The sequence below is a fragment of the Lygodium microphyllum genome, chromosome 16, assembly GCF_053477565.2.
Source record: "Lygodium microphyllum isolate KBCC chromosome 16, Lygodium_microphyllum_v1.1.10, whole genome shotgun sequence".
In the NCBI taxonomy this organism is placed as follows: domain Eukaryota; kingdom Viridiplantae; phylum Streptophyta; class Polypodiopsida; order Schizaeales; family Lygodiaceae; genus Lygodium; species Lygodium microphyllum.
This window is the reverse complement of record NC_141150.1, coordinates 14,907,298-14,926,082: the sequence shown is the minus strand read 5'-3', so window position 1 is coordinate 14,926,082 and position 18,785 is coordinate 14,907,298.

Sequence of the window (18,785 nt, the reverse complement as noted above, 5' to 3'; positions counted from 1 at the left end):
TCGCATCTCCCTCAATAACCTTGTCTACAACCAACTAAAGTTCAGAACTACCCACAACATTGAAGAAGTCATGGCCAAGGAGGAGGGTGCCAAAAGAGTTGTGGAACAGTGCAATCTTGCTAAATATGTCGAGAAATTTAGGCAGGAGATCAACCACACTAAGTGTATAGAGTTCTTGAGAACATACGATCCCAACAGAGAATGTGGCATTGTGACATTTGGAAGAGGAGAAGGAGCCAAGTAGGTACAGGTCCACTTGAGTAAATCCTTAGTGGAGAAGGCACTAGGGTTGGATCACAAAGTGGAAAGGAGGCCCAAAAGGGATGTCTATGCCATGTTGAACATAAAGAAGGACCGGGTTTTGACCAATGATGGCATCAACATCGGATCTAGAAGTAAGGCTTCATGTTAAAGTCATCCACTCCATGTTCTCTAGCCAAATGTATAATTTGCTTATGCATAGAATCACTGTGCCCATGTTGGAGAGCCTGGTAGCTGTTCATTGGATGAGGTTGATTGGAAAGGGTATGTGAGAAAGACGATCAACCAATCAGCCAAGGCACTAGCCCTAGGGAGTAAACCGGCTACCGAGGAATCCCTAGCATCAAAGACAGGAGTTGAAAGAAATAAACCATCATCGAAAGCCTCATTCATTGGATATGATGGTGTGCTAAGACTGCTATTATCCAAGAGAGGCAGTGAAAGAGGCATAGAATGAAGAAGGAGAAGGAGTCTATGAAATGCCAGACAGGTCACCTCCCCACCATGAACGAGAGAAATGTAGTGAAAGAACAGTAAGTGATGAAGAGGAGGAAAAGAAAACACAATCTAGCCGTGGAAGGGCTAAAAAAGCAAAGAAAAAGAGTACACATGAGAAGCAAGAAGAAGGAGGAAAAAGGAGAAACCAGATTTGCAAAGGACTTGAAAAGAGTCTAAGAAAGACGAGGAACAAATGAAGAAGAAAGAAAAAGAAGAGTTTGATAGATTGAAAGAAGAGTCAAGAAGAGTTGAAGAAAGAAGGAGGACAACAATTGAAAAAGAGAAAGAATTGAGAATGAAGGAAGAACAGGACATCACACTAGCAGCGTGCATGCCAATAGAACAACAATGCAGACACGACGAGTTGGGTGCCATGAGCCCACCACGAGATGAAGGCCCAAGCTCAAGTGCCCAAGTTCCAGACATCACGCAGCCTCGGGTCAAAGAAGGCAAGGGAAAAGGCCTAATGGATCCCATCCTTACTCTCCTAGTGCCCACCACCAACCCTACAACCGCAACTACCCAAGGCTCCATGCCTAAAATCGATACTAGCAATGTCTTGTCCTAGGTGCAATTCTTGGTGAATAAGGAAATGGCCCAAGGGGCAGGTGAAGGAACTCCCAAGGTAGGAACTAAGAGACTGACAATAGCAGATGTCAAGTCAAGACATGACCTTAAGAGGCAGAGGGTGGAGATCTCCAAGACCTCCATTCCCACAACAATGATGACCCTAAGATGGCGAGTCAAGATAGGACCCTAAGAGGCAGAGGGTGGAGACCTCCAGGACCTCCATTCCCACAACAATGATGCCACATGCAAACTATGATGAGTACATCCAAGAGCTTCTCTCGTAGTTAGAGAAAGAAAAGGAGGATAAGAAGGTAGCAGTGGGTTGAGTTCATAGCCCAAAAGGAGTCTATGGTGGCATTCCAATTAGAGAAGACCTGCCAAGTAGCTATGTGCCAAAAAGAGATACGAGCTGAAGGTAAAGCTCAAAGCTAAGGAAGGAGAAGAAGGAAAGTGGGAAGCAAGGTTGGTTAGGGAGAAACAGAACCTTGTGAGGATGCAACAATGTATCAACGAGTTGGAAAAGTTGTATGAAAAGCTGCTAGAGAAAATGGAGAATGTCCAAGACGCCACAGAGATGCTAGAAGTAGTAAGAGAGGAAAGGGCACACAAATATCAAAAGGAGATAGAAAATTTGAAAAAGGAGGCATCCTTGGGGCAGGAGAAGAAAAAGAGATTGGAGAGAGAGATTGAAGATCAAGAGCAAAGATTGATGTACGTGGCTCAAAGGCAAGGGGAGAGTCTTGAAGAAATGAAAAGAAGAGCAAAAGATTGGGCTAATCATAATCAAAGAAGAGTCAAGGACTTGGCGCACTGTCTGGCCCATGTAGAAGGAGATCAAGTATTAGCAGAGAGCAAGGCAGAGGCCTCTCAAGTGAGCCTAGTGACCCAACAACATGCCTTTCTTAACACAATCCTGGATATCACTCAAATAGAAGAAGGGGAGCCCATTGAACCATTGAAGAAGAAGTTGGGTATTGCTCGTAGGGCTCTGAGATAAAGATTGCATATGTCAGTGCAACCAGTGGGTGGTGTCAATCTCAACCTCGAAGAACAAGGAGTCACCTACTAAGGGCAGCCTTGACCCCACAAGAAGTGGATGCCCTAGGGTTCCCTGAGGAAGTACAACAGGAGAACATACAAGAGGAAGAGGCAAGAACAAGTTTTGAGATGGGACCTCAAGAGGAAGAACTCGTTCCACTGCCCTCTTCCCCTTGACCGGAAGGGTAGCAACAAGTGGATACCTCTATAGAAAGGAAAGCTACACTTAAAAGGAACAGAGAAAAGATGGTAGAGCAAGCACGCACGAGGCTGAATGCTCAACTAGCAGTAGTGCCAATAGTACCTATCCCACCAAGCCAAGATGACTTCCCAACAAGCTTTAATGCTGAACTCATAATCTGGGAACAACAAAAGACTGCTCGTAAGCCCTTCGCCTTTAATTTCCGATTTTCCACCAACTTGTGTAGAGTACTACCAGTCAAGGTGGTGGAAGAGGTAATTAATATTGGAAAGAGGTTGGGAGACAAATGGATATTCGAGAGGGGATGAAACCCTACCTTATGGGGCACAGAGGATGCAGATTTTTGGTAGAACAAATTTTTTTTAGTGCCCAGAGCAGTGAAGGGCTATGAATGCCAACCAACATGGAGAAGGCACATTTTGGATGTAAACATGGACGCCTGGATGGCATTTTGTAACACTCTACACTTTGAAAGGAATAACCTGACTTTCATGTCATATCCAAGAAGGATAGGACTGGATTTTAACCCAAGCATCCACGACAGATATGACTTTTCATGGAATTATAATGTGAATGCTACTAAACCCAAAGAAGCCCTAGTCTTCATGCCAGAGGACCTATATGCCTCAATAGTCCACTTCATTGATGAATTCTCTTCTTGCCCTGATCCCACCTTTATCACCACGTGTAACTATCTTAGATTGCTTAAGATACTACTAAGGCATGACCTGACACCACAAGAGCACCGCCTCCTAGCACTCTTTTTTGCTCTGAATGGCATAGACAGATGTGCTATGGCTAGATCAATGATACAAGTTGCTCTACTCCCCTCTTTTTGCTTAGCCCTCCTAGAAGATATGAATGATAGCCGCTTCACCCGCCACTGCAATCATCCATTTCTTTCCACCACCACTCTCCAAGTACATCTAAACCTCAAGGGGTACATGGAGAGCTGAAAATTCCTTCAAAAATCTCTTAAGCCCCCAAAACCACCCTCTCATGACTTAGATGATGAAGACTAGCTTCTCGATATATTTATGTAATTCAAAAAAGAAAAGAAAAGAAAAGAAGAAAATAAACAAAAGGAAAAGACTAAGTCCCTGAAATCATTTGAGTGCCACAACCACTGCACCTAAGATTTTTTACCTAGCCCCACCCCGCACTTCATGCTTAGGTCACCTCAAGGGCATGACTTCCAAAATTGTCTCCCTAAGCCGCACACCGCACCTACAACGATGCATAAACTGGGTCCTCAAGTGTGGGACAACACCGTAGACTTGCCTCAACCCAACTCCCAGTTCCACTGGTACCTGCACCATGCACTACACGGAGAGGTAGATGCACCTCTTAGGAAGTGCACAACTTTGTCTTGCAAGTTAAGATCACGTTGTATCGACCTTAGAGGGCACATGGAGGGATTTATCCAACACCATCTTCAATTTCAAGGACAGATCCATCCATCGCCATCGTCAGGGAGGGATCCATCCAGCACCATATTCAATTTCAAAGGACATCCATCCAACACCATCCTCAGCAAGGGCTTGTTACAAACTCAAAAAGCCATCTGGCTACACCCACCCCACCTTCCAACTACTACCCCATTAGTGCCATGGGTCAGCTTAGGAGGGGGGTAATGTTAACCTCAGCATAAGAAAAAGCAAAAAAAGTGGAAAAGCACAAGTCGGGAGTTGAAAGAGGCGGACAAAAGGGAATCAGACCTGGAAGTGCCCAAAAGTGCATGAATTGCCACAAGAAGTCCAACCACGGCCATTAGAGCCCAAAAAGTGCTAAAAAAGAGAAGGCGCACCTTTGAATATAAAGGCACAGCCAAAATCCTTGTAAAAGAGTCCTCGGCTCCCTCCTGTGCAAATTGTAAAGGTGGACAGGCAGTAGAAAGGAAGCCAGGAAGATAGGAGGACAATAGGAAAGAGAGCCTAGGCCTCAGCGGATTATGTAAAAAAGGGGATGACTATCCAAAAGGGATTTATGGTTTTGTATAAAAGGCAAAAAGTGAATGAAGAAGCTCATTCTTTGGTGTGTGGCTAAAGTGGACTCTTCTTCTTCTCTTATTCTCTCCTTCTTGCTTGCTTGTGTGTGCTTGAGAGAGGGAGTGTGAGAACGTGAGGGAGTGAGTATGTGAGGGTGAGGGATCTTGGAGAAGAAGCTCTCCATCATCTCCTCTCTTCTTCTTCTCTTCTCCTCTCTTCTCTTGTCTCACGTGCGGATATGGATGATGGAGCTTAGAGGTGGAGGCTTGAGGATGTTTGAGCTCATCGTGGAGCTATCGGGTTGCTTGAGGGAGGAGGCTACTCATTCGGGTATCGAGGTAAGCTCACTACACCCCAGTAGGATTGAAGGTGCATCGACTAGGTGAGAGATAGCCATTTGTGCTTGCTTGAAACACTTGAAGCAATAATTAGTCCGTGGGTCTTGGCGATTGAGCATGAGCTCCCTCTACAAAGTCATATCTTGAAAGAAAAGTATTGGAGTTTTCAAAGTTGAAGAAAAAAGTAGCCCTTTCAGAGGCTAAAGCCATAGAATAAGCTTTAGATTGTAGGAGACAGAAAATGGAGATGTTGGATCTGAAGAGAAGAGAGTTATGAGCATGAATACAAAAACCATTGTTTTGATTGTTGTCTTGAAAACACTCTTTGAAGATAACCAATATAAGCTTATTGAGATAATAGGAAGATAAGTAGCAATAAATGCCAAAGTTTCTTTATTGAATATTGAACTTGTCAAATCTAAACAGGACCTTGAAGCTATCTTGAGTGTTGGATAAAAGGGTCAAGGAGAGGCTAAAAGACTTGCTAGATCCCAATAATCATGCTTTATTTAAAAGCTTAGGAATGTTTATGAATATTTTGGTCAGACATTTTCACTTCCAAAAACAAACATTGATATGCTATAGGTCTAAAATAGTGAAAAGCTGTAGGTTTGAAATGAGGAATTACACTAGTTTTGTCATGCTAAAGGCTAGTCTATTGTTAGATGATATGCTGTAGGTCTAAAATAGTGATATGTAGTCCATCATGCCTGAGATGTATGCTCTTAGATATATGATCGCTATGTGTTAAAGTCTCTTCATGGTTAATAACATACAGAAATTGCAGTGGCAAGTCTGGTTGAAATTCAACAACATAAACACAATGTGTAAGGCAGCAAGCTATATGAATTTGACAATCATATGGCTTCAAAGATTAAAGCAAGATCTTCATAAGGAGAGCAACTAGAAAGGCTCACAAGGAGAACAACTAAACATAATACTTGGTATATAGTCTATAAATAGTAGGCAAGTATGAATACAACCTAGAAATAGAAACTATCTAAGAAAAGAGCAGCAATAGTCCATGTTTTCCTAACAATAAACATAGATGGAATGTGTTGATGACTATTGTGCATGCAGCCATAACTGCTGCCATCATCAAGAGGGTTGAGTTAGAGTGAAGCTACTATCTCTAGAAGGATCATCATTAAAGTGAGGATTCATGTTGCTAGTGTCAAAGTCATCGTCTACCTCACGTCCATTTCAATGTGTATGGTGAACACTAAGATACAAAACTCAAAACATAGAAAATGAATGAAATGTTGAATCATGTACAATGATGATGCAATGGAGACTTAATTTTCTTATTCTTAAGGTCTAGTATTGAGGTGAGTAGACACAAGTTGACGATGTCAAACAAGGTTGGAGATGACTTTGCTTTCTTGATTAACCAAGCAACAATGCCTAAAAATAGATCCACATGAAGAAATGAAAACATAGTCCAAGTCCTATGAAGAATGGCATTGTTATCTTCTTTTATGAAAACTCCTATTAAGCTCACTAGAGAGATGCTTTGTGCATGTTGCGATACTTACAAGGGACTCAATCATACGGGATGATGTATGGAGAGGGCATCACTCTTACTAGGTAGAGTGACTCAAAGTGGGCAAGTGATGTGGAGTTTAGATGCTCCATTACAAAGTTTACTTTCTTCCTCAGATTTGGGGCTATCTCATGGAGTAGTAAGATGCAAAATATTGTGGCCTTATATTTCTATGAAGACTAAGTATCATGCACTTTGTTCTATAGCTCAGGAGGTAGTTTGGGTCCCTCACTTGTTGGTGGAGATTGGCCTTCCACAAACAACAACTACACGCGGATAACCTTAGTGCCTTAGCTCTAGGTAAGAACGTGATCATGATGATTAGAGTGAGAAATGGATCAAATTATTTCAAATATCTTGAAATCATATTAAATAGGCATGATTGTTTTGGAATTTTTTGGGTGAGTGAGTTTATTGGATTTTTCTTATCGGATATGACTCTTGTGAACTTTATTGATTATGTTGGATATGACTCAATTCTAAAAACTTGCTCAATGGAACTGATCAATAGATTTGAGTGAGGAAGTGCTCAATGAAACATGTCATATACTTAATGGATATAACTCTATTGGAATCTTCTAACCATGATGATCAAAGTGACAAACAGATCATGCCATTTGAAAATGATTGGAAATAAGGTTCACTGGGGATATGATTGTGGTTCATTATATTATCATGCCAAGACTGCAATGTATACCATTGCCCACCTAAGCAACTATGGTTCACTGTTAGCAAAAAAAATATATTTGAAACATCTTTATCATATTTGAGTTTAATGTAGGGAGAATTGTCTAGTCAATTGCAAGCAAAGAAGAAGGCGACATCTATACCTTAGAAGACTATCTCTTCTTTTAACATTGACATGGAAAAGAGGCTAGAAAATTGACATGGAAAAGATCATATATGATATTTCTTCCAACAACAACAACTATGATGTATCCAAGCACAACATGTATAAATTAGAATGTTGCTGGAAGTATATCTATATAATACTAGATATACTATGTTGCTTTCAACAACAATTACAATAGTGTATCCTTGTATAATATCCATTTAATTGATGCCTTGAAAGAGGGAATCCTTCCAACTTCCATTGAGGTGAATAATCTAGTACATTTGATGGGATTCTTGAAGGATTTAGTGTGATTTCTAATCATAAACTCTATGAGGAAGCACTGGAACAGTTGGTTTGAGGAAATAAGCTTGGATGGAGTACCCCCTAATGTCATATTTACTTCAATATTGGAATCTTATAGCAGCCTAAATGTCTTCATCATGAGGCATAATTCAATTGGGATTGGATGTGTTCCTTGAAAGTCTTCATAGCAGCTAAAGTCTAACATATGAAATGGCATTCATCACATAGCTAGGCTCAACTATGGACGTGCAAGCTTAAAAAATAGATAGTGCTAGTGTAAAAACTTTAGATAGCAATATACCAAGAGAAGCTACTACATCACCTGGTCATGCAAACTATAGTAATAACAACCATTTAGTCCCCAAGATGACATTTATGTCAAACATCACATAAAATCTCTTATAGATGGGGATTATCAAGAAAGAACAGATATCATTTCTCTAGCATGCTCAAACTATAGCAACATCATCGATGCAAGAAGCTTGACATCTCCGAATATTGATGTTGGGCATCATCAAGCCAATATGCATTACAATGTGCAAGACATGAAGCTATAACTTTGAAGATCATAAGGGCTTTGAAGATCAAAGCACTTCGAATATTGATGCTAGACATCATCAAGCCAATATGCATTACAATGTGCAAGACATGAAGCTATAATTTTGAAGATCATAAGGACTTTGAAGATCAAAGCAAGGAGGAGAGTGATAATGTGCAAGACATGAAGCTATAATTTTGAAGATCATAAGGGCTTTGAACATCAAAGCAAGGAGGAGAGTGTTGACTTCACCTAGCAATATAGCATGTTAGCAACTCAGCATTGTGACAATGTAATGGATATGGGTAACCTTAACATGTTTGGCGCCATCATCAGAACCTTCTAATAGACATCACAACCATGTTACTTTATGAAGATCAAAATGGGAACAACATTTCTAGTATGGACGATTGGCTCTGGGAATTATCATAATGCCGTATTGATCCTAGTATATGGTTTCAAGTCCCCTTCAACTTCATGTAAGCTTTCAAATTGGTTAGCCAAGGTTTGTAATGTAAGGTGTAGTTGGGGGCATTTTGCAAGGAGATGAAACATGTTATTTAATGCAACAAGCAACCAAATATTGGGGCATTATGTTGGGAACATTTGTAAGCAACCATGGAGACTGTTGCAAGTGAAATTGCCAATGTATGGGTATATTATAACCTTTTTGGAAGTATAATTAGCAATATTTGTGTGTGACCATATCATATTCAAAATCCCAAGTGAGATTCCTAATGAAATAGTGCTAAGACTTCACAATGTCCATGGTAAAGATGGTTTTTCTTGATATAAGAACTTTCTTGATATAAGAACTTTCTTGATGTTTAATGTAGCAGAAATCTAAGTAATATTATAATAGCATTTAGTGTCACAAAAAGAGAGATGATTATTGGTTCAAATTTATTTCTTTGGTAATATTGGTCTTTTACAGCTACAATGGAACTTAAAAGAAACTCGCAGGAAGCAAAAATTACCATTATATTTTAAAGAAAACTAAGTGATATTATAAAAGTATCCAATGTCACAAAAAGAGAGATGATTATTGGCTGAAATCTATTGCTTTGGTAATGTGGGTCTTGGATAGCTACAAGGAAACTTAAAATAATTCTCACTAGAAACCAAAATTACCACCATATTTTAAGGGAATTAATATGCATTTGTTAAAATAAAACCTATATTTTCATGTCCAAGTCTAATGGGTTAAAATACATGTGGTTAAGTGAGCTACTTGCATTATTATACAAAAAAGTCTATATATAATTGTTACAAGTACAACTATGCAGTAAAGTCATGAATTATAAACATTATCAAGCCTTGTTTATAAGATTTTGAATATCAATATCCGCTTTGCAAGAAAGCTAAAATAAGGAACTATATATCGAGCTTCTCTCTTTCCAAGTCTCAAGTACGTCACCAAATGTACAACTCGTCTCCAACTCCTCCAAAGACTTGTTTCTTACAAGCATCAATGCCACACCAATGAACAATGAATAAAAAAACCAATTTTCATGCTTGGAAAATCTAAAATGATATATGAGGTTAAACAACACTTACACTTGTAGTGCATGTGATTTGGGATGATCTCTACCTATCATGCTAGTTTACACATGCATGTTTATGTTCTTTGTCAACCTCAAGCTGGAGCTCTAGAAATCTTCTTAGGGCATGCAACTCCTTCCTCAATCTCAAGCTGTAATTCTAAAAATTCTATTTACTCAGAAGAGAGAGAGAGAGAGAGAGAGAGAGAGAGAGAGAGAGAGAGAGAGAGAGAGAGAGAGAGAGAGAGAGAGAGAGAGAGAGAGAGAGAGAGAGAGAGAGAGAGAGAGAGAGAGAGAGGGGAATGGGTTTCCAAGGTCACAAAAGCAAGAGAGCGGGAAGAAAGAGATTAGCTATGTGAACACAAGAGAAGAGAAAGAAGTGGATGTTGGAAATTTTTTTGCAAAGGCAGGATATGTGAATTTCTTGATAAGTAGGAAACAATAAAATTCCCTATTTACTTACCCTTTTTGTAGTGGAAAAAATATTTTTTACTTTTCCCCACATAAATCTCCACAAGATAAGTATTGAATTTTTTAAAATTCACTACTTATGTGTAGAATCTTCACATAGGGAACTACCAAAAGTTCCTTCTCTCTCTCTCTCTCTCTCTCTCTCTCTCTCTCTCTCTCTCTCTCTCTCTCTCTCTCTCTCTCTCTCTCTCTCTCTCTCTCTCTCTCTCTCTCTCTCTCTCTCTCAATGTCAAGCCTCTAAACACCCACCCAATCTGCAGTTACAAGTAAGAAGATTGAATATTTTTGCTCTTCATCGCCACTCTCCTCCTTGAATTTGTGCAAGTCCAAAATTCACCCCATCGGCCTCAATTCATAGTCATGGCATCATGATGAAGAAGAAAGAAGAAGCTTTAGTTATAAGATTCTTAATGAAAGCTTAATTAGGAGCTAAATATATTAATTCACATGCCAATAATTTAAATTATTAGTGCGAGTTACGACAGAGGAGAAGGTGGAGAGTTCGTTGTTTAGCAGGCTAAGTAAAATGATATTCTTGGTTGGACTATAAAAGACACGACTTTCGAAGACACAACTTCAACCCGCTAATTGCCAAGTAAGCGCCTCACTTTGTTAAAGAAAAATTAATGGTATGATGTTAAAATTTTCTAAGTCTATATTTTTTTCACAATGCATCAAAGCCTAATTTCTCACTTTTAATGATTTTTTATATTTATTTACCTCTAAATAAAATGTTAAAAATAAAAAAACACCAAAAACATTTAAAACCCACTCTAAATTTGCATTTGGAAAATTCTATAAAACTTTTGAATGAATACTTATCAAGTCCTATATTTTTTTGATAATTTTGTACTTTGTAAAGTATGCTTTTTTTTGGGAGATTTTTTGGATAAGGCTTACTATATTTTAAAATTCAAAAAGAGATTATTTTGAGTGAAAATAAGAATTTTTATTAATAGAAAATTATGTAAGTAAATTTGCAAGTCTTTAAAAATAGAAAAACCAGTTTAAATTTATTTTTAAAAGAATTATCTATATGAAAACTTTATGTATTCAACTTGTATGCTAAATGAAAATATATGCACACCTTGATTTGTGATACATAAGATGAAAGGGGGTTTTATGTTGATCTTTCATTAGCTTTAGCATTGATATAAATGGATGTAATTTTTATGACAAAGCAAAATTATGAAAATAATTATATTTACAAATAAAATGCGAAATCTTATAAATAAAAACTTATCTCACAATTAATCAATCTGGGCATATGAGGGAAAGCCTTAGCACCAATGTGGAAATCTCATATCTAATTTATTCATATAAACATTGTTTGGTTTAAGTAAAGTAAAGAGAGGAGGGCCAATAGTATAATTTATTGATCATGGAAAAATTTTGGGTTTTTACAATGAAATTTGTATGTGATTGTGCGAGAATGAGAAATAAAACTCTATTTATCTTGTTTGTTATTTAGTTCAAAGAAAGAAAAGAAGGATGTTTTCATCGAAAGTTAAAACAAATTAATTATTTAAACATTAAAGTGCAACGATGAATGTTATTTCACGGAGAGGGACACATCCAAGAGATAGCCCCTCCAACATAAGTGAACACATAGCCAGTAGTGGACTTCCTACTATCTGCATGTCTTGCATAATTAGAGTCAGTGTACCCCACGACTCTTATATCCTGGCTACCATAACAAAGACACATACCTGCTGTGCCCTTCAAGTACCTCATGATACCCTTCACATCATCCCAATGTTTCTTGCCAGGTGTAGCCATATGACGGGCCACAACCCCAACTGCAAAAGCAATATCTGGACGGGTGGCTATCATGACATACATAAGACTGCCCACGGCTGATGCATAGGGAATCTTTGCCGTCTCGGCCCTATGCTCATGTGTTTGCGGACAATCGGCATGTGAAACCTTCACATGAGAAGGTAATGGACAGCCAATAGGCTTAACATCTTGCATGTGGAAGCGCTCAAGGACTTTATGAATGTACTCCCTCTGTGATAGATAGAGTAGTCCCTAAGATCTATCGCACGTAATGCGCATACCAAGTATATGAGAGGCCTCTCCCAGATCTTTCATCTCAAAGCTCTTCTTGAGCTGAGCCTTCAGAGCATCTAGCTCCTCATGAGCTATTCTTTCTAAAAGCATGTCATCCACATAGAGTACCAAAATCAGTAAAGAACTGTCACGGGCTTTCCTCATGTACAAGCACAGATCCATAGCACTGCAGTTGTAGCCCTGTGACTGCATGAATGCATCAAACTTATGGTACCATTCCCTAGGTGCCTGCTTCAAGCCATATAGACTCTTCTTTAGTTTGCACACTAGGTGTTCCCTGCCAGGGTCTGCAAAGCCCTTAGGCTGCTCCATGTAAATCTCATCATGCAAGTCCCCATGTAAAAAAGCCATCTTGACATCCATCTGGTACAAGTCCAGGTCAAGCTGTGCAACCAAGGCCAAGACTAAGTGTAGGGTGGTCATCTTGACCATAGAAGAAAAGACTTCATCAAAGTCAACACCGTGCTCTTGCTTAAAACCCTTAGCAACCATATGGGCAAAGTCTTCTTACCGTGAGGCAAGAAAACCAAATCCCAAGTCTAATTCTTATGCAATGAGTCAAGCTCAAACTACATAGCCCTCTCCCAAGAGTGACAATCACCCCTGCGCATAGCCTCATCATAAGTGAGAGGCTCTCCTGCATCTGTAACCAATACACAATTCATAGAGGGTGCAAAATGGTCAGTAGATCATCTATCTCTAGTAGAACGCCTCAATCTAGGCTCTGCTGCCTGACCAACATCCTGTATAACATCAGGATGTCTAGCATCTGGTCCATGAGCATCAGGTGATATCGCACGTTGTTTAGCTGGCCATGAGGTGGGGCTGAATGGGAGCAGGTGGGTCCTCTTGGATCACTTTCCGCGCTTGCGGATCCCATAGACAGTAACCCATCTCTCTTGCATCTCCATAGCCAATGAAAATGCATTTGACACTTTTAGGGTCCAGCTTATTGTGTTTGTCCTTGGGCACATGGTAGAATGTCTCACATCCAAAGACACGCAAATGATCATAAGAGGGGGGACTTGCCTGCCATACCTCCTCTGCAACCTGAAAGTCAATGACATTGCTAGGCGACCTGTTAATGAGATGCATTGCAGTAGTAACTGCCTTAGCCCAAAAGTGTTGTAGTAAGCCAGCCTAGCTAAGCATGCTACGGACCCTTTCATGAATGGTCCTATTCATGCCTTCAGTCATACCATTCTGGGGTGGGGTGTAAGGGGCGGTCAACTGGCGCTTAATACCCCGCTCATCACAAAACTGCTCAAAAGCACATGATACATACTCACCCCCATTATCTGAACTTAGGCATTTGAGCATTTTCCCAGACTGGTTCTCTGCCAATGCAAGCAAATGGTGAAATGTGTCTAAGACATTGGATTTTCTCTTTATGGGATAAGCCCAAACCTTAAGTGAGTAATCATCTATGAAAGTAACAAAGTACTTTGCCCCACCAAGTGACTGGCAAGGCATGGGTCCACATACATCTGAGTGCACAAGAGCCAAGGGCTCACCCATGTGTTTCTTACCAGACTTTTTATTCCTATTTCTAGTCTGCCAGCCATATAAACAATGATCACAAGAATCAAAATGCGAAGAGTCAAAAGGCGGAAGATACTGCAAAGCACATAGCATTTTCATTCCTTTAAGAGACATATGACCTAAACGAGCATGCCAAAGGGATACATGGGGAATGGAACTCACAGACAAAACATGATCCAATGTAGCTCTAGATACAAGTAAGGGATAGAGGCTGCCAGACTTGGCACCTCTTGCAAGTACAAGTTTGTCGCCACGAGTAATCGTCCATGCAGAGTCTCCAAAAGACACAAAATACCCTGCATCATCAAGCTGTCAATGCAGGTTGCGAGTCAACGCAGGTATATGGCATACATCATGCAAAACAAAAGAACTGCCAGAAGGAAACTGCAGTCTAACATCTCCAATGCCCACAATGTCAAGAGACCTATCATCACCAAGACGCACAGAACCAGACATGGTACGATAGGTATGAAACCAATCTCCACATAGTGTCACATGAAAGGATGCACCCGAATCCAAGAGCTAGCACTGTGCATACATAGAATGTATCTCAAAAGTCTATAAGGCATTGCATGAAGAAGTTGCAAGTATGTAATCATCATCTAAATAAGTGGCCTGCATGACATTAACCTCCTCTATCTTCACACTCGACTTTGCAGGTACAATACTGCGCTCAAAAGACTTTTCTTGCACTTTTTTTTTCCCTTTTCCTTGCGCTTACTATCACACATTTTATGGCACTGCGGCCTAATATGTCCTGTTTTCCCACAATAATGACATGTTAGATCAGACTTCCATCCACGAGACTTACTGTGACCACGTGACTTAGACCTGGACTTCTGAGAGTGCCTGCCCTTATGATCATTATCATGCATGCCATTTCTGCCACCTCTAACGGTCAATGCATATGAAGAGTGGGAAGCATCATTGTTTCTCATGTTGATTTCCTCAGTCAATAAAGCACTTTCAACATCTTTGATTTTCAGCCCATTGAGCTTGTTCGTGCATATGGCAGTGCGGAATACATCCCATGATTTAGGCAAGGTGCCAAGCAGAAACAATGGGTGCAAGTTGTCTTTGAACTCAATACCCTGTGACAACATACTCTTCATGATAGCATGAAACTGATTGAAATGAGATGAAAGGGAGGTCCCCTCCTTCATGCAAAGGTCCATTGACTACTTCAGCCCACCAATACATCTATGACGCAGGACTCTACTGCGCATAGAGCTCCTGAATCTTCTCCCATAAATCCCATGCAATCTGATTCTCATCTTCAACAAAATTATGATGGATTTTTTCTCAGAGTGACAAAATAATTGTAGACTTGCAGAGCTCATCAACTTCCATCCAAATATCATCATCCATATCCTCAAATTTGACACCCTTGAAACGTAAGGGTTTAATCTGCAACTTTTGCACTAAAACCTATTGTATTTGGGACTTCCAATACCCATAGTTGGTACCATCCAACTCGGCAATGTTAAAGAGAGCTGTGTCTTTCAGATGACCAACCATATTGTTCCAAATCAATGCAAAAAAGTAAAATTGCATGTTGCTGTAATTAGCAGAAAATGCACTAAAACCACTGCTAAAACTGGCTGAAAGAGTGGATTTCACCAAGAGAAGCACCTATCCACCAAATATGACCAAGATAACATCAAATAGAAAGCATTACCCTCATAGAAATGCTCAAAATCTACAGATTTCAGCTTGCTGTAATAAATGACAGTAGTATGTAAAATTGTCCCAAATGAAGCAATCACTGATACATATGTCACTGCAATTGCCAGGTAGCAAGATACATCCAACAGTGAGTTTCTAGGGGAAAGAAGGTACCAAGAACTGTCAAACCAATAATCTGTTAGGCAAGAGACATCTCATAGGTCCAGAAGTCATGCATATAATGGGTCTCGAGGTAAGAGAAGACCAACCACAAGCACAACTGATAGAGCAAGAAGCTCAATACATAACCATCCAAGATGCATACAAAACTGACAAACCTGTGATAGAGATAGGTGCATGCCCCAATAGACGTATCAAATTTGCCCACTACAGCCAAACTACAGACATAAAGCTCTCAAGAGAGAAAATGCATGTAACTGTCCCACAAGCTCAAGCTCATCTGTAAATAAGACTCTTTGTACATCCAAAAATACCAAGAGGCTCCCACTAGAAGTAAGGTCAGATGCAAAGAGAGCAAGAAACGCTCTAATACATCGAATACATAGCATCAGACATGCCAAATCCAAGTAGGGTACATCCGGAGCATAAATCCCAAGCTATCTCAGACTCGTAAAGCATAAGCTTGAAAGCATTCAAAAAGCATGTAACTGACAACCAAATGTAATGCCCACTAGATCCAAAATGCTCAAATATATCTAAAGATGAAGCTCCAAGTAACTGTCAAGCATGGGCAAACCAAGTGGGATCCATATCTGACCAAAGCGTAGATGCAAGAAGCCTAAATGTCAAGCAGTGACAATAGGCATAGACCGGTCCAAAGCATGCCCATTGAAGCCAAATGCCAGTGAAGAATGACCAAGTCGGAGCTTAATCCAAGATTAAAAGCATTCCTAAACCAAGAAGAAGCATGTGAAAACCTCCAGATACATTGATATGATCATTCAAAACCTCCAAGCAGCACCTCGTATCCATGAACCAATGCATACACCAAGTAAATGAGCTTCAATCCATTGTATTATAGCAAGCAATTTATTGTTATATGAAGCTCAAACAGTGCTCAAATCTGCTCCAAATCAATCCCAAAGCATAGACATAGCATCCCATAATATTCGAGCATCACCAGGCATCAATAGGCATCAAACGGGCAATGCCAAGAAGCATTAAACAATAAATGTCAACTGCTGCCCTGTTTTGACAGTCCTGGGACTGTGTATACAGCAAAGGGATGAAGGGGGAATGTGGGAGCTTTCACTCAACCGCCAAGACCCTCGGACCGCTTATTCTTTCAAGCGTTTCAAGCGAGCTCTAATGGCTATCTCTCACCTAGCCGACGCACCTTTGATCCTACGAGTGTAGTGAGCTTACCTTGATGCTCGATCGAGTATCCTCCTCTCTCTTGCACTCCGGTACCTCCACGATCCTAGATGCTAGCTCAAGCATCCTCAAGCCTCCTCCATCTCCAAGCTCCATCCTCCATAGCCGCGCGTGCAAGAGAAGAGAAGAGAAGAAGAGGAGAGGAGATGGTGAAGAGCTTCACCCTCTTGATCCCTCACTCACACACACACTCACTCCCTCACACTCTCACACTCCCTCTCTCAAAAGCACACACAATAAAAGAAAGAGAGAAGAAGAGAGGAAGAAGAAGACTCCTTTTGCCACACACCAAAGAATGAGCTTCTCATTCACTTTTCAACTTTATATACAAAACCCTAAATCCCTTTTGGGTGGTCATCCCCTTTTCCTCTTTTTTACATGGTCGGCCCTTTTCCCCATTGTCCTTCTATCTTCCTAGCTTTCTTTCCACTGCCCATCTACATTTACAAATTGCACGGGTGAGAGCCCGATGCTCTTTTACAAGATTTCAGGGTGCGCCTTTTTATTTAAAAATGCACCTTTCCCCTTTTGTATTTACCTTGGACTTTTAAGGTTGCCCTTGCACCTTTGGCCTTTTCTCCTATTCTTTCTTCAGTCGGGCTACCTTTTTTCCGCCTTTGCCCTACGTCTTTTTAATTTCCTTTTGCTTTCTTCGTATTGGGGTTAACATTACCCCCCTCCTAGACGAGTGTCAGTCCCATGGCACTCCTTGTCATAGGTAGCAGGCGGTAGCATGCACCGAAGACGTGGGTGACAAGGATGCCTGTGGTTTTCGTGAAGGAGTGTTGGTGGTAGGGCTATTCTATGTGGGGTTTGCATTGGTGGCCGGCACACGTGTTGGTTTGTTGGGGATTCTGCACAGGACTATTATTTTCGGGCTTGTCGGATGGTGAGGGATAAGTAGTTAGAGTTGGGTGTTTGATGAAGAACGAATGACACTTCCGTTGTGGTCTTCAACACCTGCAATTGAAAACCTCTCAGGTGGTCTCTCCCTAAGGGTAATGCTAGTCTTCTCTATTGTGCACAAGACATATTTGATTAGTTTGGGAGACAGGTCGAACTCTAAGCAAGCTGAGAGTACTAAGCAAGCTGAGAGTATTGTCCTGCACTTGAGGACCCAAACTGTGTATATACTTCAGTGCATGTATTATGTGAGTGCTTGTGCATACTTAGATATTACTTAGTTAGAAGACCGTCGGCCTGGTTCCTTGTATAGCAAGGGGTCGGTGAAGCAAGGGGCTAAGTTGATGGAAGAATTTGTCAATGAAGACGGGGAGTACACTTGAAGATTGCTTGAGACGTCATTATGGTCTTTCCATTGTCGTTCAAGCCTTGCTTACCACTGTGGGTTGTAACAACATTGAGATTAGTGCAGAAGGATTGTGCAAGTGGTTCAGGGTGACAGGTTTATTCATAGGCGAGGCGAGCTCCCTAGATATGTCCTGCCCTTAATGTGCCCTAAACAATTGTGGGGGATGTATAAAAGGGCTAGGGGATTAGGGACGGAGCCAGCCGACCAAGGTCGCTAGACATACCTAATTTGAGGACCCCTAGGTGCGGTTCTGTGATCGTGTGTGCTTTTTTTTTTTCCAATATAATAGCATGAGGAGGCGTATACATGGAGGCAAGCGGTACAAGGGCATGACAGGAGTTTACGCCTCATCATCTGAATAGTGGGTAGGGGTTGGTGGAGGGCAGGGGGCCTTGCTAAGGAATTTTCGACTCAACAAGTAGCCATTGATGTGGAGGCGGGTTTTGAGGGTGATGGTAGAAAGGAAGGGGTGGTTGCATTGGGTGAATTTGATGTCGTTCATGTCTTCGAGTAGTGCACCAGAGAAGGATGGCAAAAGAGAAGCACGCATCATGAGGCCAGTCATGGTGTTGCTGTTGATGGCATTGGGGTCAAAATAGAGGGGTGGGAGGTGGCGTTCTTGGGGTGCGGGCTCTTGGTGGACTAGGATCCTAATTAACCTAAGATAATTAC